This window comes from Trachypithecus francoisi, unplaced genomic scaffold, assembly GCF_009764315.1.
Source record: "Trachypithecus francoisi isolate TF-2019V2 unplaced genomic scaffold, Tfra_2.0 Lachesis_group12, whole genome shotgun sequence".
Taxonomy (NCBI): Eukaryota; Metazoa; Chordata; class Mammalia; order Primates; family Cercopithecidae; genus Trachypithecus; species Trachypithecus francoisi.
Window position 1 is genome coordinate 64,079,587 of NW_022681457.1, and position 27,126 is coordinate 64,106,712.

A 27,126-nucleotide genomic window follows, 5' to 3' on the forward strand; every position below is an offset into this window, starting at 1 on the left:
ACCGTGGATGAGATCACCAATAGAATATTTGTAGATTGAGAAATAGATCAATTTGGAGAGAATTGGTATTTATGCGTGGCGTCTACTATCTCTACTAAAAATACAAAAATTAGCTATATACAGTGGCACACACCTGTAATCCTAGCTACTCAGGAGGCTGAGGCATGAGAATTGTTTGAACCAGGAGGCAGAGGTCAGTGAGCCGAGATCATACTACTACACTCTAGTCTGGGCAACTGTGTCTCAAAAAAACAAAAAAGGTTCTATCTCCAAATGTGGTCACATTCTGAGATGCTGGGGGCTAGGACTTCAACATATACATTTTGGGGAGACACAATTCATTTCATAGCATTAGGAAATATAGCATATATATAGAAAATTATTACTTATGTAGATTTTAATAAATTTTTCTTAAGTTGATACTGATGTAACTACCACTGAAGGCAATACAGAGTATTAGTGTGCTCAGAGTCCTGAGTGCTCTGTCTGGATCACAATGTGCTCCTCCTTCAACACTCAGATGAATTCAACATCCCGATTTTTAAAATCAGTATTATCTTTTTAAATAGTTTTTTCTATTGTGTATGAATCTCCAAAATGTAGTTTATATGTGGCTGTTACTGACCTTTACATGAATGGAATAATATGTGCTCTGTTTGGTTTGATATCGTCCACAAAATAAATGTAAGATTAACTCAGGGTATTCCATGTATCCATGTATCTCTGTAACATCCATTTTCATTGCCATTGAAGGAACAATTTATCTGTCCAATCTTTTGCTGATGTGCCTTTGTATTGCTTTCAGTTATTTGCAATAATGATGCTGCTGTGAAAGCTTTTATCCATATATTCTGATGTACATAAGAATGGCTTTCATTTTTTACACTTTTCTTTAGCATCTCTCGGGAAGAGATAAATACCTTAAATGTTTATGTTTTAATAGCAGAATTTCAACAGGCAAATACTGACCAAACTTAAAGATAACAGTCAAATTACAATCACAATTGGAGATATTAACACTTCTTTCTCACTTATTGTTAGAACAAACAGGCAAAAAACAAGAGTGCAAAAGATTTATCTTGATTTAATGGCATTTGTATAACACTATATCCAACATTATTTGAACACACATTCTTTTTCTAGTGAATATGGAATGCTCATGAGGGCAAACATACACTGGGCCAAAAAATAAGTCTCAAGAAATTTCAAAAGATTCAACACATACAGTGTATTTTCTCTGACCACAATAAAATTAAAGTAGCAATAAATAACTGAGATATCTAGAAAGTCTTCACATATTTAGAAATAAAGCAAAATGTACCTTTATATAACCAATGAGTCAAAGAAGAAATGACAAGGAGCATTAGAAGTATTTTGAACTGAATAGTAATTAAAACATGACAAATAAAAACTTGTGGAATGCAGTCAAAACAGTGCCTAACATAATATTGCAACTTTAAGTGTTTATATTTAACAATAAAAATGTCTAAAAATAATGATTGAATTTTAAATCCTAAAATTCGACAAATAGAAAAATGGGCTAAATTCAAAGTAGAAATAAATAGTAATCACAAAAGTAGAAATAAAAAGTATGTAATAGAGAAGATTAACAAAGCTAAATATGGATTTTTAAAAGAGATTCATAAAATTGATAAATGTCTGCCAAAACTGATTAAGAAATAAGGGAAAATTTAAATTACCAATACCAGAGAAAAAAGCACTGCCACAGATCTGGCAGACAATGAAACGATAATAAGTGATTATTAACATCTTTCCAGGAAGGAACTTGTAGGTACAAATAATTTTCCTGGTGAATAATGTCAAACATATACAGAAAATATTTTACCAGTGCCACACAGAATCTCAGAAAACAGAGAAGGAGGCAACTTTTCCTAATTCATTCTGTGAGACTAGCATTACCACAACACCAGAAAATAGTAATAAAAATGTACAGATTAATATCCCTCACAGACATAGATATGAACATCTTTAGCACCACTTCAGGAAATCAAATCTAACCAAATACAAAAGGTTGTTCTAGAATGACCAAATGGAGTTTGTTCCTGGAATTCAAGGTTGGTTTAATATTTAAAGTCAATCAATGTAATTTACCATACTAAGAGAATAAAGGAGAAAAGCCAGGTAAGTATCTCAGAGAAATGGGAAAAGTGATTGACAGGATTTAATTAACATCCTTTTCAAAAAACAATATCTCAGCAAAGTAGGAGAATTGAAGGAAATTTCTTTTGTCTCAAGGCAAAAGCAGAGCTATGAAGTAATCATAAGGAATTATGCCTTGAGACACACAGCTTTTATACTAGAGTGGATCCTGCAACTGATGAGCAACTTGTGTTCTTGCATCTGGGAGCAGATAGATTATAGACAGTTGTGTGGTTTGCTGCAAGGCTTAGTGAGAAGATAAATGCCTGATGGGGTTCTGCTGACAATTGTTGATTGTCCCAGATCTTTTAAGGAGACTGGAGCCCAGTGTGGCCTGTGGGTCCCTTAAGAGTTGAACCTTTATACCTCCCAGTAGGCAGTGGCTGTACTTATTACAGATGTGCGTGGTGCTAAGTACTCTGAGAACTATAAAAATGATAATACTTGATGCACATGTGATGAGGAGGCACCACAGTCAGGTGGTTAATGCATGAGCTCTGGAATCAGACAGAATGGGTTCAAATCCTGGCTTCTCCACGACCTTAGGACTGACCTGAGAAAGGTTCTAAAGTTGCAAAAGGAAGTGAAACCAAATTTGCCAAAGGAATTTAAGAGAAACCTGTCTGCCAGGAAGAGATGTTGTGGAGTATGGGATCTGGGCAGGAAGGCACTCTGCCACCACCTCAGAACACTTTGTATCCCAGGTGATGCTGGGGACTCAGGCCTTTCCGAGGTGGCCACAAAGAAGGCTCGTTTTGCTTCAGGATTTGGAAAGGTGATAGACAGATCCTGTTTTGTTTTTTTATTTTTATTTTAAAAAACAGTATCCCCAGACTATATCTACCAGCATGGAGGTGGGGTAGGGTATGGGGGTAAACAGATATCCTCTGTGGTGGCTGCCTAAAAGGAAGAGGCCGGGATAAGTTGCACCCATGCCACTTAGTCACTCTTTCCCCACTTTAGCACATGCCTTGCTGCTGCCATTCTGGGCCTCTGGAGTGCCTCAGTATCTGCAAGAGACAGAGCAAAACCCTGTTTCTTTCCATCCCTGACTCTCTTACTCTGACCTCCAGTGAGCTGGGCCCTCACTCTGGCACAATCCAGGTTGCTCCAGCCCTCTGACTTTGAGCAGATTCTGCCCTCAAGTGACTCAGAGAGAAAGGGCTAGTGGACTCCCAGGCACTGGTTGCTGAAGCTGCCCCTCCAGGCCAGGAGTTGAGAAGCCTGCAGATCTGGTGCACTGGTGGAGCCAACTCTGCTGGAACTAAGTACCCACAGTCCTGAACAGTTCCCACATAGCATGGGGCCCCATCCAGTGGCAAACATCTGCAACTAGCAGGTGGAAGTTCCAAAGGAACAGCCAGAAAGTCTCACTGGGGAAAGGCCCCTGGGCTTCCACCTTTGCGTGCTGGTGACTTCTTCACTTTCTTTCCAGTGCACCCTCTATAATGTAGCCCAGTAGTGCATCACAAACACCAGGCTGAAGAGTGTATGGTTTTCCTTGGAAGAGTAGGTAGCTAGGAAGCATCTCCAAATTGCATTCTACATCCTCAATATCAGATACGCATGCCCTGCTTTTCAACAGCAATGCTTTTAGCAAGCTTCTCCCCCAGCCTCACTGAATGCCAGTCCCCTGACTATCACTCCACTGGTTCATCCAGACCACTGTGCTCCTCCCTCACTTCTACAGGTACCTCAATCTTCACTGACTAACTGATACAGTTTGGCTCTATGTCCCCACCCAAATCTCATTTTGAATTGTAATCCCCATGTGTGGAGGGAGGGACCTGGTGGGAGGTGATTGGATTGTAGGAGTGGTTTCCCCCATGCTGTTCTCATGATAGTAAGGGAATTCTCATGAGATGTGGTGGTTTATAAGTGGCAGTTTCCCCTGCACTCTCTCTCCTGCCGCCAAGTAAGACTTGCCTTGCTTCCCCTTTGCCTTCTGCCATGATTGTAAGTTTCCTGTGGCCTCTAGCCATGCGGAACTGTGAGTTAATTAAACCTCTTTTGTTTATAAATTACTCAGCCCCACATAGTTCTTTATAGCAGTGTGAAGACAGATGAATATACCAACCCATCATTAACTGGCCAACCTTATCACTTCCCCTGCCCAGTCAGCCCATCTGCAGACTTGACCTTCCAGCCTGCTTTGAACTTTGAGATGACCAACATAGACACCACTCGCTATTCCCTGGGTCTCATCTCCTGGTCCCCCCAAGATTCAGGGTTAGCCTGAAAGACTCAAGCTCTGAGTAGGTTTCCTGTGGTCTTGGAACTCCCATTTGAGCGGCTCATTGCAGTGTGGAGCGGACAGCCCCCTGCAAAAGGCAGTCTCCACTAACCCACCTGTGTTTATGGTAAACATCCCTACCCCACTTTGAACCTTTCCTTTAGCCCAGAAGCCACCTCTCAGTCACATTCAGAGCTCCTAAAGGGCAGCAGCAGAGAGTCAGTCTTCCTAGGATCCCTGTCTGCACTAGCATACTTATCACTACTTCAGCAATTGTCTGTTTTCTAGTAGTTAGGACCTTGGCCAATGGGGCAGTCAAGCTTGCCTTTGACTCTGATGAAATCAATATGGCTACCATGTCGCCTTTCTAGCCTCCCCGTGGCAGGATCCCCTGACATATTTGATAATATTTACCCTTTGAGAAACGTAAAATCTCAGTACAAGCTCTAAACTGAGCCTCTACTGCAGCCCAGACATCCAATGGGAGCATAATGCCATCAGATTTTGCATACATGGTACCCCCATGTCCATCTTTGATATCTCTGTTAGCACCCACCCAACCTTGGGTGGCACTTCAGGTCCTTTTCCCATTTGCACAACCACTACTTCTAGCTCTGGAGCCATCACTGGATGCGCAGCACCAGGCACAGTTCACCTTTTGCTAACTCCTCTTCCGACCCATTTCCATTCATGGACTCTGGGGCTTCTTTGGGTCATGACAGCTCTAGGACCAGTGTGTCTGCCCCAGGCCCAGCTCCACATCTGAAGCACTCAGCTTTACAACAGTGCCTAGAGGGGCACGCAGCACCTTAGCTTATGTTGGGGAGGCTTACACATGAGCACCAGGGGTCCTGCAAGCCTATAGCACCTCTGGTATAGTTGGAGAAGGCAGTACTACTGAAAGCAAAAACTCCTGGGAAACACTTTCCTCCCTGCCTACAGTCAGAGCAGCTGGGGCCTGTCCTGCCAAAGCACACCTCTTAGAACATCACTGAGAAGAAACATGTTCCAGAAGCCACCTCTGTTCCTTCTTGTGTTCATAGCACCTGAAAACCATCTGGCCAAAGCACACCTGTTGCGGCTGGAGGAGCCTGCACATACCAGTGCTTGGGACACTTCTGTCTTGCCCACAGACAGACCACCTGGAACGCAGCTGGCCACAGTACATCTGCATCCCTCAAAGGGAACTAGAAAGCAGCACATTTATGCTGGGAGGCCCTTGTGTTTCCATCACAAGCAGAGCACCCTGTGTTCCATCTTTCCAGGCACCTATGTTGCAGTAGTGGGGGACAACACACTACCTGAGACTGAAAGTCTTCTCTTCCTGCGTCCAGTCAGAGCGCTTGGGGCCCATATGGCCAAAGCAAACCTGTTACTACAGGAGAAACCTGCACAACAGAGAAGAAACATGTGTCCCAAGATACTTCTGTTCATGACTTCTGTCAAACACCTGCGGACCACTCAAGCTTGAGCACATCTGTTTCTCTTGGAGGAGCTGGTGCCATATCTGTGATGGAAGAAACTATTGTTTATGAATACAATCAGAGCATGTGGGGGCCATAAGTCCAGAATATGGGCAGTGCAGTGCCTGCAATGGGAGGAGATGGCACCATACCTGTAATGGGAGGAGATGGCAGCATATATGGGTTTGTTTGGGGGGACACTTCTATTCACGAACACAGCCAGAATACCTGGGGTCCACAAGTCCAGGATTCAGGTGGACAATGGGAGGAAACAGCACCCTACCTGTGCCTGCAGAAACTTCTGTCCATGAATAGTCAGAGAGCCTGAGGTCCACAAGTCCAGATTAAAGATGGTGCAATGGCAGGACACAGCCCCACACCTATGCTTACTTGAGAATACAGCCAGAGTGCCTGGGGTCCACAAGTGAGGATTCAGGTGGCAAGTAGAGGGTACAGTACCATTCAAGTGTTTAGATACCCTTCTCACCATCATTCAGAGCAGCTGGGACACTGGTGGCTGGAGTGCACTTGTTGCTCAGATGGGAGAACATGTTGAAGAAGATAATTCTATTCTCACCTTCAATCGGAACACCAGGGGCCTAAGCCAGGGTACTTTGCCCCTTTAATTTTAGAGAAAACAACATCACTGAGAAAATATCTGTGCTTCAGGACCTTTTCCACCTGCTTTTGATCGAATCAAATGTGCTACTGTGGTGGGCACGGCAAGCACAGCCTTGTCTTTGGGGCACCCTCGGCACCTGCACAGGGATTCTTTGGGGACAGAAGCACACGGCATCACCCGCATTTTCTTCTCGTGTAAGACTTAGGGTCCTCAGTGATTGAAAGCAAAATCTTCCTCTAGAAATGGCAGGTGACCACTGTTCCCTTTAATTTGATCTTGTTCTGCTGGGAGTACTTTCTGCTCCTTCTAGTTACAGCAAACAAGCTTCACCTGCTCTGTGTCCTTCTAGAGCAAACTGGAAACCCAACACCCTGGGGTGTTTGTGAATGTGTCCAAGGTCTTGGGTTCAGATGAGCCAAGTCAGAAGTTGACACACTGGCCTAAGATGTTCCCCTGTAGAGAGAAGAGAGAAGTCAGTGAGTATCAGCCGTGCAACACTATACTCTGGTTTCAGTGTTATCCTGGAAGACCTAAGCTCTGGGCAGGTTTCCTCTGGTCTTGGAACTGTCAGGACACCCACTGCTGTCTATGTCTGCCACGTTTCCTCTGCTCATGTGTTTTTGCTCTAACTCAATGATGAAGAAAATATTGACTTGTATAAGCCATGATTGTTGAGCCAGGCTTAACTGTGCAAAGTTTCTGTGACCCAGGGCCCAACATGGAGTTTAAATGTCTTTTTTGTTTGTTTGTTTAATTTAGTTGTATGCCAGTAATTCATACACATTCACAACGTTTTTTTGGTTGCAGGGGATTGTCGGGGAGACATGGGGTCTCATCATGTTGCCCAGCCTGGTCTCAAACTTGGCTCAAGTAATCCTCCCGCCTTGGCCTCCCAAAGAGTTGGGATAACAGGTGTGAGCCACCACATCCAGCCACATTCACACTTTCACCTATGGATGATTGACTTGGCAATCAGGCTTTTGGGCCTGGAGGAAAAAAGGAAGAAAAAACTCAGGTATGACTGCTCCGTCATTTTTTAAAAAATTAAATCTGTTAGGATGTAATAGATTACATAGATATTAGTATCATGTTGCTTTGACAAATTACAAATGATTATCTTTTAAGGTAAATGGCAGGATAGGTTCTATTTGGAAAAATAACTGGTCTATCTTGAATCCTAACCACAAAAATATCATCACAAAATTTCTAATTTCACAGAGACTTGGCTGACTTTGGAGTTGTACTGTGCTGAAAATACAATCTTCTTAAAGGTATTTTACAAATTATGAAGGTATCTTAAGATGGTGGAAAGAAAAATAAAGTACAAGCATTTCCTTCAGCTGCCTACAGATTACAGTTGTCCCTTGAAAAATGTGTGGGAGTAAGGGGCTCTGCTTCCCCCACGCAGTCCAAAATGTCTGCATGACTTGTGACTTCCCCAAAACTTAACCACTAATAGCCTACTGTTGACTGGAGATTTCACTGATAACATGAACAGTTAACACATTCTGTATGTTATATGTATTATATATGGCATATTTACAATACAATAAGCTAGAGAAAAGAAAATGGATGAGTGGATCATCATAAAGGTTTCATCCTTGTCATTTTTGTGTTGAGTAGGCTGAGGAGGAGGAGGAGGAGGAGGAGGAGGAGGAGGATGAAAGGGAGGGATTGGTCTTGCTGTCTCAGGAGGGGCTGCAGTGGAAGAAAATCCACATGTAAGTGGATCTGTGCAGTTCAGACGCGTGTTGTTCAAGAGTCAATGAATTATATTAAACAGTGCTAGGTATTGGTGATATAGAATTCAAAGATTTATCTCTTGCATCCCAGCAATTTACAGTATAGCAGAGAGAGACAGATAAATAAACCAAATATTACTCCTGGAAAGATGGTGATGGTGATATGGGAGTAGGTAAGAAGGACGTAAAACTAGGTGAGACCAGTTAGAATGGTGATCATTAAAAAGTCAGGAAACAACAGGTGCTGGAGAGGATGTGGAGAAATAGCAACACTTTTACACTGTTGGTGGGGCTGTAAACTAGTTCAACCATTGTAGAAGACAGTGTGGCGATTCCTCAAGGATCTAGAACTAGAAATACCATTTGACCCAGCCATCCCATAACTGGGTATATACCCAAAGGATTATAAATCATGCTACTACAAAGACACATGCACACGTATGTTTATTGTGGCACTATTCACAATAGCAAAGACTTGGAACCAACCCAAATGTCCATCAATGATAGACTGGATTAAGAAAATGTGGCACATATACACCATGGAATACTATGCAGCCATAAAAAAGGATGAGTTAATGTCCTTTGTAGGCACATGGATGAAGCCGGAAACCATCATTCTGAGCAAACTATCGCAAGGACAGAAAACCGAACACCGCACGTTCTCACTCATAGGTGGGAATTGAACAATGAGAACACTTGGACACAGGATGGGGAATATCACACACCGGGGCCTGTCGTAGGGTGGGAGGAGGGAGAGGGATAGCATTAGGAGATATACCTAATGTATATGATGAGTTAATGGTTGCAGCACACCAACATGGCACATGTATACATAGGTAACAAACCTGCACATTGTGACCATGTACCCTAGAACTTAAAGTATAATAAGAAAGAAAGAAAGAAAGAAAGAAAGAAAGAAAGAAAGAAAGAAAGAAAGGAAGGAAGGAAGAAAGGAAGGAAGGAAAGGAAGCTTAGATTGGACCTTGAAAGATGGACAGAAATTGAATAGGAGGGAGGGAAGAAGGCATTTTAGGCAGCTTGAGCACTAAAGTAATAATAATAATGCCTTTTGAAAAGAAAGGAGGAAACCAGCTTATCTAGAATAATAAGCAAATATGATTTGTGATGGAGAAACTTGCTTTATTGCTAAGTTTATTTCATAAGATATCTTTGATACATTACAAACTATATTTTTGTATACTTGAGCAGATCCTAGAAAAATATTTTGTAATTATTCTGAATATGGACTCTAAAGTGATATAAAAACTATGACTACTGTGAAAATTTCATTATTTTAATATATTGAGGACAGAAGATTTCAGTACATATACTCTGTAATAGTATCATCTCTGTGCACAAGCTTGTTCTCAAGTCAGCCAGTGGCTTTTTGTATAGTCTTATAATTTGTGGTTAATATGTTCCTACACTTTTCTTCTTCTATTAAAAAAATCAAATTAGCCAAAACAAACAAACAAACAAAAAAAAAAACTTTTGGGACACATCGTGCCTTGGCTTCCACATTGTTTTGGAGTCTTCCAAGCTATGCAGCTAATATTGTTAGAAGTAAAGTTTTAAATATAACTCTATTTGATAACAACAACAACAACAAAAAAAAAAACTAGGTGTGAGAGAGGTGGAAAAAGATAAAATAAAATAAATAATAAAAAAAGGAAGAGGAGGAAGTGACCAGGCAGAGAAAGGTTATTTGGAGGTCAAAGAAATAGCATGTTAAAAGTCAGAGAAGACTAATCTGTATAACAAACCTGCACATGTATCCTGGAACTTTAAATTAAATTAAATTAAATTAAATTAAATTAAATTAAAAGTCAGGGAAGAAAGAGATCATGACCCTGTGGGACACTAGGCAAGTAGTCAAATGTGGTTGGAGAGTGAAACCCAAGCTGGGAGATGTGGCTGCTGTGTTCAGCAAGTGCAGATCATGGACAAACAGACATACCATGAGGGTGCATTTGTCCATTATCCACAAAGTATGAGGAATCATGAAAGGATAAGCAAAGAAGTTACATGATATATATAGATTTTAGAAGCACTCTATGCCTCCCTGAAAGGAAGAATTAAGTAGATGCCAGAATAGAAGCAGATAGGCTTAAGAAATTTTTTTGCAGTGACCCAATGCAAAAATGAGCCACTGAGCTCCCAGTCTAGAGGAATTGACAGTGGGATAGTTGAAGAGATAAGGGAGGAGGCAGGGGAAGTAGGCGATGCCAACAAGACCAGGGCTATTTTAGCCGTCTGGTTTAGATAAATGGACATTGGTAGTTTTGGAAAACATACAGTAAGTTAACTTTCTAATAGTTTGGCATGGCTGTGGAAGACCCAGGTCTGTTCATTTACCCATTTAGTCATCAGTTGGGCATATATATTATTATTTGAGACAAAATGAGTAGTCTAAGGAATACTTTAGGTAATAGCATCAATTTTTAAAAAACAAGGATAAAAATCTTATGAAACCTAATTCTAGTTGGAGAAAATAAAATAAACAACAAATATAATAAATTAGTAAATTATTTGATAGGTTCCAGTAACAACTTCAGGGAGACGAAGGGCAGCCAACGTAGGATTGAGTTTGGGGCTAGGGAGAAGTGTGAGTTTCTATTTATATAGACTGGAAATGGTAAACCTCACTGGGAAGGTGGAATCTGAGCAAAGTCTAGAAGGCAACAATTAAGCGAACCACACAGTTATCTGAGGGAAAGGCATTCCAATTAGTGGGACTGGCCACTGTAAAGCCTCAGAGGAAGGACGTCTCTTGCCCACAGGGAGCAGTGAGTAACTTAACAGGGGGCCAGAATGAAGTTCGCACTTTGCAGAGTGGGAAGAGGGGAGAACAGAGATGGAGAGGGATGAAGAGACTAAGTGGGGCCTTGGAGGATGTGATAAGAACATTGCCTTTTACTCATAGATGGAAATCATGGAGGGTTTGGAGCAAAGGATGATATGATCTGACTGAGGTTTAATAGGATCATTCTGATTTCTGGGGATGAGAGACAATTTAGGTGGCTATGGCCATAGTTATGAAGGCTTGGACACAGTGGTGGTGGTGCAGGTGATGAGAAGTAAAATTTGTATATATTTTGAAGCATTTTCTGTTGGCTTGAATGGCAGGGGCATGTGTGGAAAAGGAAGAAGGAATCCATAGACTTGCTATTTGAGTTTAGAAAAGGTTTTGGCCTCATCAAGGTATACTCAGTCACTGGGTATATGAAAAAAGATGGCTGAGGGAGAATTCCTAGAAGGGGAAAATAGGGAGTGAGGACATGGGAGGATAACAGACTCCTAAATACATATGGTTGAGTTCATTGGTTGTGCATATGGAAATTACCCCAACCTCAAACCATCACACAAATGATGAATTTAAGATATCAGATAACAAGAAACATGAAAAAACTAAATCCAGGTACATCATAATCAAACTACTTAGTTACTAGAAGAAAATCAGAAGACATCCCAATAAAAAGCACACATTATGTGTTCCAGTGGAACACATGCATTGTTCTAATAAGAAACAAAAAAAGGAAGAGTAAGATGTAGCTACAGATGAATGAACAAAATTTGAATATATTGTTATCAAAAGTTCCCCCCAAACAGAATATGGCACACTTCTCATTGGAAATATACAAGCTAGAACTCAATGGGTTAGCATTTTTTTTAATTGGAAAGAAAACAATACTGTGAACCTATACCCTGTGAACCTGCCAGAATGTGGAGAAACAGGTGCTAACACTACACACAGTGAAACTCTTTTAAAAGTGAAGGTACACACACACACACACACACACACCCCTCAACCTTTTTATACACATAAATGCTTCAATAATTTCTCTCTAGCATACCTTTCATTAAAAAAAAGTTAAAGGAAGTCCTCCAGGCAAGAGAAAAATAGTGCAAGTTAGAAATCTGGATCTACACAAGCGAATGAGTAGCAATGGAAAAATATAAAAATATATGCATATACATACATATGTGTGTGTGTGTGGGTGGGTGTATGTGTGTGAGAATGTCAAACACTTTCTTTAAAAGTAAAATGTATGGCCGGGCGCGGTGGCTCAAGCCTGTAATCCCAGCACTTTGGGAGACCGAGACGGGTGGATCACGAGGTCAGGAGATCGAGACCATCCTGGCCTACACGGTGAAACCCTGTCTCTATTAAAAAATACAAAAAACTAGCCGGGCGAGATGGCGGGCGCCTGTAGCCCCAGCTACTCGGGAGGCTGAGGCAGGAGAATGGCGTAAACCCGGGAGGCAGAGCTTGCAGTGAGTGGAGATCGCGCCACTGCACTTCAGCCTGGGGGACAGAGCGAGACTCCGTCTCAAAAAAAAAAAAAAAAAAAGTAAAATATATGGCACAATGACACAAATGGTAAGACAAGAGAAATGGAAGTGTACTGTTCTTATCATATAGTTCTTATACTGTATGTGAAACAATATAATATTACTTGGAGGTAGACTATATATGTTACTCTATATAGTTTATACTATAGTATGTAGTATATCCTATATAATATAAAGAATCACTTTTAAAACACTTAAGAAATATATCTAGTAGGTAAACAAGAGATGAAATGGAATCACGAAAATAATCCAAAAGAAGGTATACAAAGAGGAAAAGGAAACAAAGACCAGATGGAACAAACAGGAAACAACAGCAAAACTGTCAGTGTAGACACAACGACATCTAACCATATTAAATTTAATGGTCTAAACATATGATTTGAAAGGCAGAGATTGTGAGATTGGATTAAAAATACAAAACTATATGCTATGTATAAAAAAAAAACACTTGAGACTGGGCGCAGTGGCTCATGCCTGTAATCCTAGCACTTTGGGAGGCCAAGGCAGGCAGATCATGAGGCCAGGAGATCGAGACCATCCTGGCTAACACGGTGAAACCCCGTCTCTACTAAAAACACAAAATATTAGCTGGGCATGGTGACAGGCACCTGTAGTCCCAGCTACTTGGGAAGCTGAGGCAGGAGAATGGCATGAACCTGGGAGGCGGAGCTTGCAGTGAGCTGAGATTGCGCCACTGCACTCTAGCCTGGGCAACAGAGGGAGACTCTGTCTCAAAACAAAAACAAAAACAAAAACAAAAACAAAACAAAACAAACAAACAAAAAGGACTTGAAACATAACAACGAATATAACTGAAAGGATAAGGGTGGAAAAAGATATGCTATGTTAATACCAATGTAAAGAAATCTGGAATAGTTATATCAAATGGAGTAGATTTCAGACAAAGAATATAAGGAATGAAAAGAGTTATTTGATAATGATAAAAGGATTAATTCAACAATAGGTCATAACAATGCTAAATGTTTTTGCACCCAACACTAGAGCTTCACATTATATGAAACAAGGCTGACAAAACTCAAAAGAGAAGTAGCATATGAGTCAAAGAAATCTCAAGAAAAAATTTAAAATATTTTGAATCAGGCCAGGCACGGTGGCTCAAGCCTGTAATCTCAGCACTTTGGGAGGCCGAGACGGGTGGATCACGAGGTCAGGAGATCGAGACCATCCTGGCTAACACGGTGAAACCCCGTCTCTACTCAAAAAGAATACAAAAAACTAGCCAGGCGAGGTGGCAGGTGCCTGTAGTCCCAGCTACTCGGGAGGCTGAGGCAGGAGAATGGCGTAAACCTGGGAGGCGGAGCTTGCAGTGAGCTGAGATCCAGTCACTGCACTCCAGCCTGGGGGACAGAGCGAGACTCTGTCTCAAAAAAAAAAAATATATTTTGAATCAAATTAAAATAAAAACACAACTTACCAAAATTTGTAGCACACAAAGCATGTAGTTCTTAGAAGGAATTTATAGAAATGGATGCATATATTAGAATGTAAGAAATCTAAAATCAATCTCAACCCTTACCTTAAGAAACTACAAAAAGAAGAGCAATTTAAGTCCAAAGTAAGTGAAATAAAAAATAATTAGAGCATAAATCAGTGAAATTGAAAACAGGAAAACAATAGAGAAGATCAATAAAACCAAAATTAGCTCTTTGAAAATATCAATAAAACAGATAAATGTCTACATAAAATAACCAAGAAAAGGTAGAGAAGACAGAAAAAGGAATATCACTAATGAATCACAGATATTAAAAGCATAATAAAAAATATTAGAATGCCATAAATTTGATAATGTAGATTAAATGGTCAATTCCTTGAAAGACATAGTCTGCCAAAAGGATAAATAGAGAATATAAATAAGCCTATATCTATCAAAGTAATTGAATCAATAATCAATAATCTTCCAGAACAGAAAGCACTAGGTCCTGGTGCTTTTACTGGTGAATTCCAAATATTTGAGAAAGAAATTAAGCTCTTTACAAGCAGCTCTAGAAAATTGAGGCAGAGGGAAAACTTCCTAACTCATTCTATGAGAACACCATTATCCTAGTACCAAAATCAGACACATCCATTGCAGAAAAGAAAAAACTACAGACCAATATCTTTCATGAATATAAATGGAAAAAGCCTCAGTAAAATATTAGCAAATCAAAACCAAAAATGTATAAAAAGAATTATACATTATGGCCAAATGGAATTTATTCCAGGTATGCAAGTTTGATTCAACATTTGAAAATCAATTAATGCAATCTATCATATCAACAGGCTAAAGATAAAAAGTATATAATCATATCAATAGATGCAGAAAAAGCATCGGAGAAAAATCCAACATCTATTTGTGATAAAAAGCTTTCAGCAAACTAAGAATAAAGAGTAGAACATTCTCAACTTGGTAAAACATCTACCAAAAAAACCTACATCATATTTACTGGTAATAAACTAGATGCTTTTCTTCTAATACTGGGAGCAAGACAAGGACTTCTACTCAACATGGTAATGAAGGAAGATAAGCAAAGGACACAAAACATATACAGACTGGGACGGAAGAAATAAAACTGTCATTTTTGGCAGATACATAATTGTCTATATGAAAAAACCCCAAAGAATCAATAACAACAACAAATGACCTCTAACAACTAATAAGTGATTATAGTAAGGTTGCAGGATACAAGATTAATACACAAAAGACAAGTGTTTTCCTATGTAGTAGAAATGAATAATTGGAATTTCAAGTTAAAAACACATAATACCAATAATATCATTTACATTAGCTCCTAGAAATATGAAATATGTAGGTATAAATCTAACAAAATGTGCACAAGATTTATATGAGGAGAATTGTAAAACTCTGATGATAGAGATTAAAAATGTAATCAAATGGAAAGATATTCCATGTTCATTGATGGAAAGACTCAATATTGTTGAGATGTGATTTATTCTCAAATTGACTATATTTCAACAGAATCCAAATAGAAATACCAGCAAGTTGTTTTGTGGATATTAACAAACTGATTCTAAAGTTCATAAGGAGAGTCTAAAGGACTAGAATATCCAGCGCAGTATTAGAGAACGAAGCATATTGACACTATCCAACTTCAAGACTTACTATAAGGCTACAGTAGTCAAGACAGTGTGGTATTGAAGAAAAAGCAGATAAATTGATTAACAGAACAGAATAAAGAACCCAGAAATAGATCCATACACATATATTTAACTGATATTTGACCAAGGAGACAGGCAATTCAATGGAGAAATGATAGCCTTTCCAACAAATGGTGCTGGAACAGCTGGATTTACACGTGTAAAAAACTTAACTTGGACACTGACCTTACACCCTTCACATAAATTAACTCAAAATCTACCACAGACCCAGATGTAAAAATTATAAAACTTTTAGAAGATAACATAGGAGAAAAATCTAAGTGATCTTGGGTTTGGCAATAACTTTTTAGATACAACACAAAAATCTTGATCCATGAAAGAAAAAAAAAAAGATAAACTGGACCTCATTAATGTTAAAAACTACTGCTCAGTAAAGACTATTAAGAGAATGAAAAAAATGAGCCACTGACTAGAGAAAGTTATTTGTAAAACACATCTCTGATAAAGGACTGGTAATTGAAATATAAAAAGACCTCTTAAAACTCAACAGTAAGAAAATGAACAATCAATTAAAAAGTGGCCAAAAATTTGAACAGACACCTCAACAACAAAAATATACAGATGACAAATAAGATATGAAAATACGCTTAACATCCTGTGCTTAGGTAAGAGCAAATTAAAATAATGAGATACCACTACTCACCTGTTAGAATAGCTGAAATCCAAAACACTGACAACACCAAATGCTGGTAAGGATGTAGAGAAATGGTATATCCACTTGGAAGACACCTTGGTGGTTTCTTACAAAACTAATCATACTCTTACCATATGATTCAGCTATTGTGCGCCTAAGTATTTACCCAAATGAATTGAAATCTATGTCCACATAAAAACTTGTACAAGAGGGCTGGGTGCAGTGGCTCACGCCTGTGATGGCTTGAGCCCGGACGCTCAAGACCGGCCTAGGGCAACATAGCGAGACCTTCATCTCTACAAAAATTAAAACATTGGCTGGGCATGGTGGCATGTGCCTGTAGTCCCAGCTACTTGGCAGGCTGAGGCAGAAGGATCACTTGACCCCAGGATTTCAAGGGTGCAGTGAGCTGTGATTGTGCTACTGCACTACAGCCTGGGTGACAGAGCAAAACCTGGCCTCAAGAAAAAAATGGCAACATGGTTTCTCTATGGTCCCCACCGGCCGCCAGCACAGGAAGCAGCTGCGAAGCCAGCCTCCCCCAGTTTCTCCCCGGCAGCGCTGGGCTGGTGCTTCCCCGCTGGGAAGAGTGTCCATAAGGAGAGCTCCACCTCCTTGAGGATTAAAGCCTAACAGTACTGACGTATTTGCCAGTCAAAATGTCTGCAAAATTGGGAAAGTCATTATCACTCCTAACACAAACTTCAGAGGAGTGTGATGGGATTCTGACAGTGAAGACAGAAGAGCAGACCGGTGATCTGGACTCTAGCCTCCATTGGAGCAGCAGCTACAGCCCAGAGACCTTCCGCTGGCAGACCTTCTGCAGTAGTTTGACTGCCAGGATTCACCGGGGCCCCGGGAGGCTCTGAGCCGGCTCTGGGAACTTTGTCATCTCTGATTGAGGCCAGAGGTGCACAGGAGCAGATCCTGGAGCTGCTGGTGCTGGAGCAGTTCCTGGCCATCCTCTCAAAAACCCTGCAGCCCTGGGTGCAGAGGCATCATCTAGAAAATGGAGAGGAAGCTGTGGCTATGCTGGAGGATGTGCAGAGAGAGCTAGATGGACCAGGGCAGGTCTTTTTTGGACGAAGAAAGGACATGGTTGCAGAGAAGCTAGCACCTTCAGAAATCACTGAGCAATTACCAGCTAGCCAGCGCACGCCCGTGAAAAAGCAGCTCCAGGGAGCATCATGGGAGCTGCAGTCCTTAAGACCACATGATGAAAACATCCAAACTATAAATGTGAAATCCGCTTCAAGGCAAAAGACTTCTTCAGGCATAGAACTGCGTCGCGATGTTTCCAACATCCTCGGTACGAATGCCTCCCAGGGATCAACATATAGAGGAATCTATGAACAAGATGATTCAAAATATGAGCATAGGATTGCAGAGTCCCAAAAGAATATGTACTTCAAGCCTAGGCTGAAGTGTCCCAGGTCACTGTCAGGAGGCAGATAAATAAAGGGCCTTAATCTCTTATGAAAGCTCACAAGACCTTCTATACTATTGATGATATCAAGTTAATTTCCTGTGTTGGAAAAAAATAATCTCCTTTGCAATGTATTTTGGAAATAACTCAATGGAAACATTAAAATGACGGCATGTCTACAAGAAGTCACCTAAACATAAGGAATGTTTTCATGATAAGCAATATTATTCTATGGGTGCTTCTGTAAGGTGGATAATCATCTTAATGTAAAGGAAAAAGGGAGATGAACAAAATTGTCAAACAAGACTGGTGTACCACAAGTGTTGGCAAGTGCCGTGTGTGATGGAGAAATGTACCACAGCTTAACTGGAACAGGAAGCCCTTAACTGCTGATCACAATGCCTCAGTGTCCCCTTTTCCAGCATAAATCAGCCATGAATATGTTTCAAGCATCACAAGACAACCTTTTCAGAGTCTCCTGCATTCTTAGTAAAATGAATTTCTAGATATGCTCTCATGAAATGAGACCCTGGATTTTGATGTTCTTGTACATACGAACAAATCACTCAAGCTCAATTTAAAGGGTCCACTGCAGTCCCTTATAAACAATTGTTGAACCTAACCTTTCTAATTAATAAGTTTTAAAACATCATTTTTGGCATATCTTATTTGACTTATCTATGAGATATGAGTAGCTATAAGTTTTACCTGTATTTAATTCAGTCAGATTTCCTGTTTAAAAACAAAACTACTGACTCCTGCGTTATTAAAGTTATTTTGACAGTATACACACAGCATAATGATCTCTTTTCCAGAGATTCTTGATAAAATTCTGTAATGTTATTACAAGAATACATGTATTGTGTTTTCCATGGTGCTACAGTTAACCAACATGGAGGCAAACATCAGAAATCAAAGCCCTTGAAAAAACAGAAGAGGATCTTAGTCAACTTCTTTGTCTGGTTGAGTTCCTCATAAAGTGTAAAGCATTTCATTCTCAGAAAATCCAACCATATCTTAGAATAGCTCCAGAAATTGGTTTAGAAGAACTCCAGAAATGTGGAGTGACCACACACTGCTTAGTTAGTATGCTAATAAATGTAAGATCAGTAGGAAGAGAAATGAATGTGAATTTTATTACAGAATTTTCTGATAGTGATTATGCTTTATAGCTCTAGTGAATATGAATATGTATTGAATTGTATTTTCAGTCATTAAAAATGTAGGATACTTTTTATTTGGGCCTCATTCTCTTTGTAATTAAAGAGAAGAACAAGCGCATCTATTGAAACAATAAATGCCTCAGAGATATGTGTATTGTGAATTACTGGAATTACTGCTTAATTATGGGAAACGTTTCTTAGGTTCTATGCCATCAACTTTGTAAGACTGAATTCTCTCTATTGTGAATAATTGGAATGTCTCCACCAGAAAGTGGTGCGAATCATATCATGTAAGCATATGATGAATCTTTAAGGGGTGTTGCTGTGTAATTTGAGTTATTTTGCAGTTATGTAGGTATCCTAATGAGTGAATGGTACTAGTTTATATATAAGGAGAATTACTTGAGCTAACCTTGACTTTTAAAAATTACCATTTGATTAGCACCCCCATTACATTGATTAATTTTCAGGGACAGTAAATACTCCAAAATGATAACAAACAAACAAAAAAAACACCTTGCACATGAATGTTTGTAGCAGTTTTAATCATAATTGCCCCAAATTAGAAGCAACCAAAATGTCCTTCAAAAAGTGAACAGATAAACTGTGGTATATCTATGCAATGGAATATTATTCAGCAATATGAAGAAATGAGCTGTTGAGCCATGAAAAGAGATGGAAGAACATTACATTCATGCTGCAAAGTGAAAGAAGCCTGTCTGAATAGGTTAAATACTCTATGATTCCAACTATATGACATTTGGAAAGGCAAAACTAGAGACAATAAAAAGATCAGTAGTTGTTAGGAGTTTGGGGGAGGAAGGGATTACATGGAGCACAGGAGATTTTTAGGGTAGTGAAACTATTCTGTATGATACTACAATATGGGTACATGACATTATGCAATTGTCAAAATCTGCAGAACTGTATAACAGGGATAGTTAACCATAATGTGTACCATGGACTTTAGTTAACATATTAATATTGGACCATTAATTGTAACAAATGTACCACATGAATCCAAGTAGTTAATAACAGGATAAACTGTGTATGTATGGGTAGAGAAGATACACGAGAACACACTGTACTTTCTCCTCAGTTTCTCTGTGAAACTAATATTGTTCTAAAATAAAGTTTGTTAATTTAATAAAAAGATTACAGAAGTTGTAACTTGACTTTATTGGTATTTGTAAAACATAAAACCCAACACCAGCTGAACACATGTTTCTTTTCAAGAGCACATGGAATGTTCATTAAGATTGGGCCAAAAAATAAGTCTTAATAATTTTGAGATTAAAATACATTTTCTTTGATCACAATAGAATTAAAGTAGAAACAATAACAATACGATATCTACAAAATCCTCAAATTTACAGATTAAATATTAAATAAATAAATACTATAATAAACATTGAATTTAAATCATTAAATATTTAAAAATATATTCATATCTAGAATAAAAACAAGACACTTTTATACAACCAATATATTATAAAACAAGGAAAAATACAAAATATTTTGGACTGAGTAAGCAAAATACAGCAAATCAAAATTTGTGACAGACAGCTAAAGTGTGGCAGCTTTAAGTGTTTCTATTTAAAACAGAAACATTTTAAGAAACAATGATTTAAGTTTCTATCCTGAGTAGGAGAATCAAAGAATAAATTAAATACAAAATGAGTAGAAAAGAAGAAATAATAAAAATAGAAGTCGAAATAGAAATGATAAAGAGACCTTACATTAATTCTATTAATTTATATTTATAGACATTTCTATATATAATATAGAAATTATAAAGTGTAATAAAATGGAGAAAACTCTATCAAGATTGAAGAAGAAATAACAAAGAGAAAACTCAAATTACCAATATTAGGAATAAAAAGAGAAGGGCATGAGTCAGATCTGAAAGATGCTAAAAGGATAATGGGGAATCATAAGCATCCTCTAAGAAAAAATATGCAAGTCCAGATGGTTTTTCTGGTGAATTCTATCAAATGTGTAAGAACAATGTTTTACCTGTGTTACACAAACTCTTTCAGAAAAGTGGAGAAAGGGGCAACTTTTCCTAACTCATTCTATAAGGCCAGTATTACCCTAATATCAAAACCTAACAAGAAGAGAAAATTACAGGTTAATATCACTCATAACATAGACACAAAAGTCTTTAGCAACACTTTAGGAAATCAAATCCAACCAAACATAAAAAGATGATATTTTGTGACTAAGTAAAGTTGTCCGCAGGAAGGCAAAGATTCGTTTGACGCCTAAAAATCAATCAGTGTAATTCACCATATTAAGAGAATAAAGGAGAAACGTCCTATGGTGATCTCAATAGCTGCGAGTCTCACACCACTTTTCAAAAACATTCTAAGTAAAGCAGGAATTGGAGAGAATTCATTTCTGTGATAAAGCACATCTACAAAAACTCTTCAGTTAATACCATACTCTTAACCTATGATTAGGAACTGGGAAAGTATATCCAGTCTCTGCTTGTATTTGATAGTTTCCGGGATGTTGCAGCAAATGTAGAAGATAAGAAAAATTAATAAAAGGCCTAGAGATTAAAAGAGAAGAAGGAAAAGTGCCTTTATGCACAAAAAAGTCTGTGTATGTAGAAAATCCAAAAGAGGGCTGGGCACAGTGACTCACACCTGTAATCACAGCACTTTGGGAGGCCAAGGTGGGCAGATCACCTGAGGTCAGTTCAAGACCAGCCTGGCCAACATGGTGAAACCCTGTTTCTACTGAAAATATAAAAATTAGCCAGGCGTGGTGGCACATGCCTATAATCCCAGCTACTCGGGAGGCTGAGGCAGGAGAATCACTTGAACCCAGGAGGCAGAGGATGCAATGAGCCGGGAGCACGCTACCGCACTCCAGCCTAGCGGGACAGACCAAGACTCTGCCAAAAAAAAAAAAAAATTCCTAAAGAATCTACAAAGGAACCACAAAATGTAAACAGGAGTTGAGCAAGGTTTCAATATAAAAGTAAATATATCAAAAGCAGTTATTTTGTCCGTATACTACTATATGCCCATATATGTATATAGTACATGAGTACACACATACACACACACACACACACACATCATTTTCAAGGGCTAGGGAAGTTGATATTGGTCAATTATCAATTTCAGCCAGGGCCCTGACAGCTGGCCTATGGAATTATTCCAAGTGATATTGGTGCCCTTGGGAAATAAAGCTTTTAAGCTAGCATGGATCTTGTACCTACCTGATGTACATTTTACGTCCTTGTTCCTGGGAGAAGACAGCTCACAGACAGCTGAGTTTTTGGCTGCACATCCTACTTAGAAGAGAAATGCCTCATCATGCCATGTTGACAAGTGTTGGTCCTGGCAAATACAGAAGGAAATAAAGAGAAATAAAAGGCATGTAGATTACAACGGAAGGAAAACTAGCTTTATTCACAGAAACATGATTCCTAGAAACATTATTGTGTATGTAGAAAATCCTAAGGAATCTGCAAAGAAACTACCCGAAATCAAAAGCGATTTTAGTGAGGTTCAATATACAAACTCAATATGTACCCATATATACATTTATGTACATATACAGTCATGCACTTCATAACAATGTTTTGGTCAGCAATGAACTGTAAATACGACAGTGTTTCCATAAGATAACATGACATTGTTACTGTTTCTCTTCTGTGTTTAGATATATTTAGATACACAAATACTTACCGTTGTGTTACAATTGCCTCAAATTCAGTATATGCTCTATAGGTTTGTAGCTACAAGCTATACCATATGGCCCATCTAGGTTTGCATAGGTACGGTCTATGATGTTTGCGCAATGATGAAATGCATCACCTAATGATGCATTTCTCAGAAGGTATTCCCATTGTTAAAGTGACACTGGACTGTGTATGTATTACCTGTATTCTACCACTGAACTATCAAAAATTAAAAATTAAAAGATTCCATTTACAATAGCACTTACAAACCCTGTAGAATACTTAGAAATAAATTAGCAAAAGCTGTGGAAGATCTATGCACAGACAACTACAAAACAGTGGTTGCAAATTTTCTCTTAAAAAGTCAGAGATTAGGTTGGTGCAAAAGTAATTGCGATTTGAAAGTAATGGCAAAAACCGCAATTACTTTTGCACCAACCTAATAAGTAGCATAGGCTTTGTGGGCCACACTGTCTGTGACACAGACTCTTTGTGTTTCTGTGTATTCTGCAACTCTTTAAAATGGTTAATATGATCCTTCACTCACTGGCCTTACATAAATAGGCTACGGGCTAAATTTGTTGGCCTGTACGCTACAGTGCTGACCCTTGCTATGAAATATTTCTAGGAGAAAATATTCAAGACCTAAATCTATGGAGATACATACCACCCTTGTGACCTGGAAAAGTTAATATTGGCAAGTTGTCCATCTTGGCCAGGACCCTGAAAGATGGTCTATGTTATTGTAAGAAAGATTGGTGTCCTTGGGGGCATGGGCTTTTAAGCTAGGGTGGAATCTGCACAAGTCTGAGGTGCCATTTCCTGTCCCTATACCTGGGAGAAAATAGCTCTCAGGCAGCTGTGTGGTTTTCTGCAAAGCTCAATTAGAAGAGAAATTATCAGGCATGCTGGCGCATGCCTGCAGTCTCAGCTACTTGAGAAGCTGAGGCGGAAGGATTGCTTGAGCCCAGGAGTTCGAGTTTGCAGTGAGCTGTGACTCCAGTCTGCGTGACAGAGTGAGACACTGTCTGGAGAAATTCATCATGGGGATATGCTGATAATTGGTAGCCCCTGCCTACACCCTCCCAGGAGACTGAGCCAGGCCTGGTGTGGCCAATGGTCCACGTATAAATGGAACCAAGTTAGACCTCCTAACAGTGAAGGTATTCATTACAGCTCTGCCATGGTGCTAAGCACCCCAAGTATTATTTTTAAAAATGTAATCCATCATGCACACCGTGAGACTACACCAAAGTCTGGCGGTTAAATGCATAATCTATGGAATCAGACAGCATGGGTTCAAACCCTGGCTGGGGTGAGATGGGGAACTTTCTAAGGCTTAAATGCTGTTTTACCAAATCTTTTAAAAGAAGTGAAAATACACCGCCTGTTAGAAAGGGAAGTTTTGGGGTGAAGTATGCAGGCAGTTTAGAATACCTGGTCCCCACCTCAGAAACCATGGCAGCCCAGATATTACAGTTTCAGGTCTTTCCAGGGCGGCCACATAGAATGTCCTTGCCTCCAAGATTTGGAGAGCTGCGCTATTAAGGTTCTTGGAGACGGTGTCCTGAGCCCAGAGCTACCTGCAGGCGGGCAGCAGTTGTGGGGGTGTTGGCATGGCCTGATGTCCTCTGTGGCAGCTGCCTGAAAAGAAGAGGCCAAGGGTTCTTTGCCCTGTGTCTCTCCCAATCTTAGTACCTGCCCTGCAGCAGCCTCCCTGGCTGCCAGGGCACACCTGTCACACCGGGAGACAGTGCCGGCCCGCCCTCGCCAACCTCTTATCCTAACTCCCATTTCCAGACTTCCAGGAAGCCCGATCCCCACCATGTGAGCTGCTCCTCTACTCCGCGGAGGGGAGGCTCTGCCTCTGGTGACCTCGAGGGAAAGAGCTAGAGCACCCACAGGTGCTGACTGCCGCGGCGCTGAGGACGCTGCACACCCGTTCCCCGGCGGTCCCAGTGCTGCTGACAACCAGCGTCCGCGGCCCCCAACCGTCGAACAGAGCGCGTGGGGCCATCTGGTGCCAAACGCCCGCAACGGAGTGCGGAAGCTCACGAGGCGTTAGAGTACGGTTGGGGGCAGGCGGTTGGGCCTTGTCACTCTTTGCTGGGCGTGATTTTTTTCTTCTCTTCCCCTTCGCTCCCGTGCGCTTCGTGCTGAAGCCCCGGGCTCACACACCCTTTCTCTGTCACGTGTTCCAACAGCATCTCACCTGCATCGGGCTGAACAGGAGACCTGAATTTTCTACTCTACTCCAAGGATTCGCCGGCTCACAAACTGCTGTTCATATCTTCAGCAAGCTTTGTCTGTGCCCTGCCCCTGTCCGCCATTGGCTACCATACCCGCTCCCACCAAGCCTACATCACCTCGCTGTCTCTGTGCCTCTCCCGGCCCCCTTCCAGGCCCTTCTTCCACAATTTCCAGTCTTTGCTCCTGGGTGTTCCATCGACCCTAAAAGGCGGTATCTGATCTGGCAGGCTCAATGCCTTTCTCTGGCGCTGTCTGCACCTCCAATATATTCAGTGACTCAGGAAGGATCCATCCTGCAGGGCGCAAATAGACTCTCCTGTTTGCCACCTGAGCAGAAAGGCACCTCTATGAGGTCTTTGCCACCCAGTCACCCTACCAGACCCAATCAGCACGTGGGAGACGTGGAGGAGAGAAGGACAGAGATGGAGAGAGACCAAAAGACTACATGGGGCCTTGAAGGATGTCATAAGAATGTTGCCTTTTACTGAGGGATGGGACCCATGGAGGGTTTCAAACTGAGACTGGCATGATATGACTTAGGCTTTTGTTTTTGTTTTTGTTTTAGACAGAGTCTCAGAGTCTAGCTCCCTCATCCAGGCTGGAGTGCAGTGGCATGATCTCAGTTCACTGGAACTTCCATTCTCCCGAGTTCAAGCCATTCTCCTGCCTCAGCATCCCGAGTAGCTGGGATTACAGGTACCCACCACCACAACCAGCTAATTTTTGTCTTTTTAGTAGAGATGGGGTTTCACCATGTTGGTTAGGCTGGTCTATAACTCCTGACCTCAAGTGATCTGCCAACCTTGGCCTCCCAAAGTGCTGGGATTATAGGCGTTAGCCACTGTGCCCAGCATGACTTAGGTTTTAATAGGATCATGCAGCTTGCTAGAGGCACAACATAGAAGTGGGGACACCCATCATGAGGCTACAGCCCTAGTCCAGATGACAGTGCAGGGGGTGAGAGGAGGATTTTGTATAGATTTCAAAGTATTATTTGCTGTTGGATTCAGTAATACATACACGGATGAGAGAGAAAAAGTGGCCTATGGAGTTACCATTCTAGGCTAGAGAAAGGTTTTAGTCATCACCAATGTGTACTTGTCACTGTAGTCATAGAAAAGGATTGCTTGTGGGGAATTCCAAAAAAGGGAAAATAAGAAAGGAAAAACAAAGGCATGACAGACCCCTTGGTACATGCATGTGGGATTATTGGCTGTGTATGTGGAAAAAACATGCTGAGACCCCATCTTTGTCCATTTTTTGTTGCTATAAAGGAATAGCTGAGGCTGGGCAATTTATAAAGGGGTTTATTTGGCTCACAATTCTGCTGTCTGGAAGGTTCAAGATTGGGCTTCTGGGCTAGGCGAGGTGACTCATGCCTGTAATCCCAGCACTTTGGGAGGCTGAGGTGGGCGAACCACTTGAGGTTAGGATTTCAAGACCAGCCTGGCCAACATGGCCCACCTTTACTAAAAATACAAAAATTATCTGGGTGTGGTGGTGTGTGCCTGTAATCCCAGCTACTCGGGAGGCTGAGGCAGGAGAATCACTTGAACCTGGGAGGCGGAGGTTGCAGTGAGCCAAGATTGTGCCACTGCACTTCAGCCTAGGTGACAGAGCAAGACTCTGTCTCAAAACAAACAAACAAACAACAAACAAAAAAACAAAAAAGATTGGGCTTCTGGTGAGGGCCTCAAGCTGCTCCCACTCATGGCATAAGGCAAAGAGAAGCCTGCATCACATGCAGAGAGAGGAAAGCAAGAGAGAGTGGGGAAGTGCCAGGCTTTTTTGGTACAAATTTAGGGAGTGTAAGTGCAGTTTTGTTACACAGATATATTGCACAGCGGTGAGGTCTAGGCTTTTAGTGTAGCCATCACCTGAATAGGGTGCATTGTACTCACTAATCTCTTATCCCTTACTCCCTTCCCACCCTCCCACTCTTCCAAGTCTCCAATGTCTATTATTCTACACTCTGTCCATGTGTACCCATTATTTAGCTCCCGGTTTTTAGAAAATGTGGTCTTTGACTTTCTGTTTCTGTTTCACTGAAGATAGTGGCCTCCAATTCCATCCATGTTGCTGCAAAAGACATGATTTCTTTTTTTTTTTTGGCTGAGTAGTATTCTGTTGATATGCGCGCGCGCGCACACACACACACACATTTTCTTTATCCAGTCATCCACTGATAGACACCGAAGTTGGTTCC

General features: G+C 40.5%; 1 long non-coding RNA gene across 1 annotated transcript; it reads right to left on the reverse strand.

Annotated features, from left to right (window-relative positions):
• Positions 1-4,138: 4,138 nt before the first annotated feature.
• LOC117092327 lies at positions 4,139-24,647 on the reverse strand. The gene is made up of 3 exons (XR_004440749.1): positions 24,495-24,647; positions 22,206-22,326; positions 4,139-6,931 (listed from the first exon to the last, which is right to left on the reverse strand). It is a non-coding gene; the product is annotated as an uncharacterized LOC117092327 (long non-coding RNA).
• Positions 24,648-27,126: the final 2,479 nt, after the last annotated feature.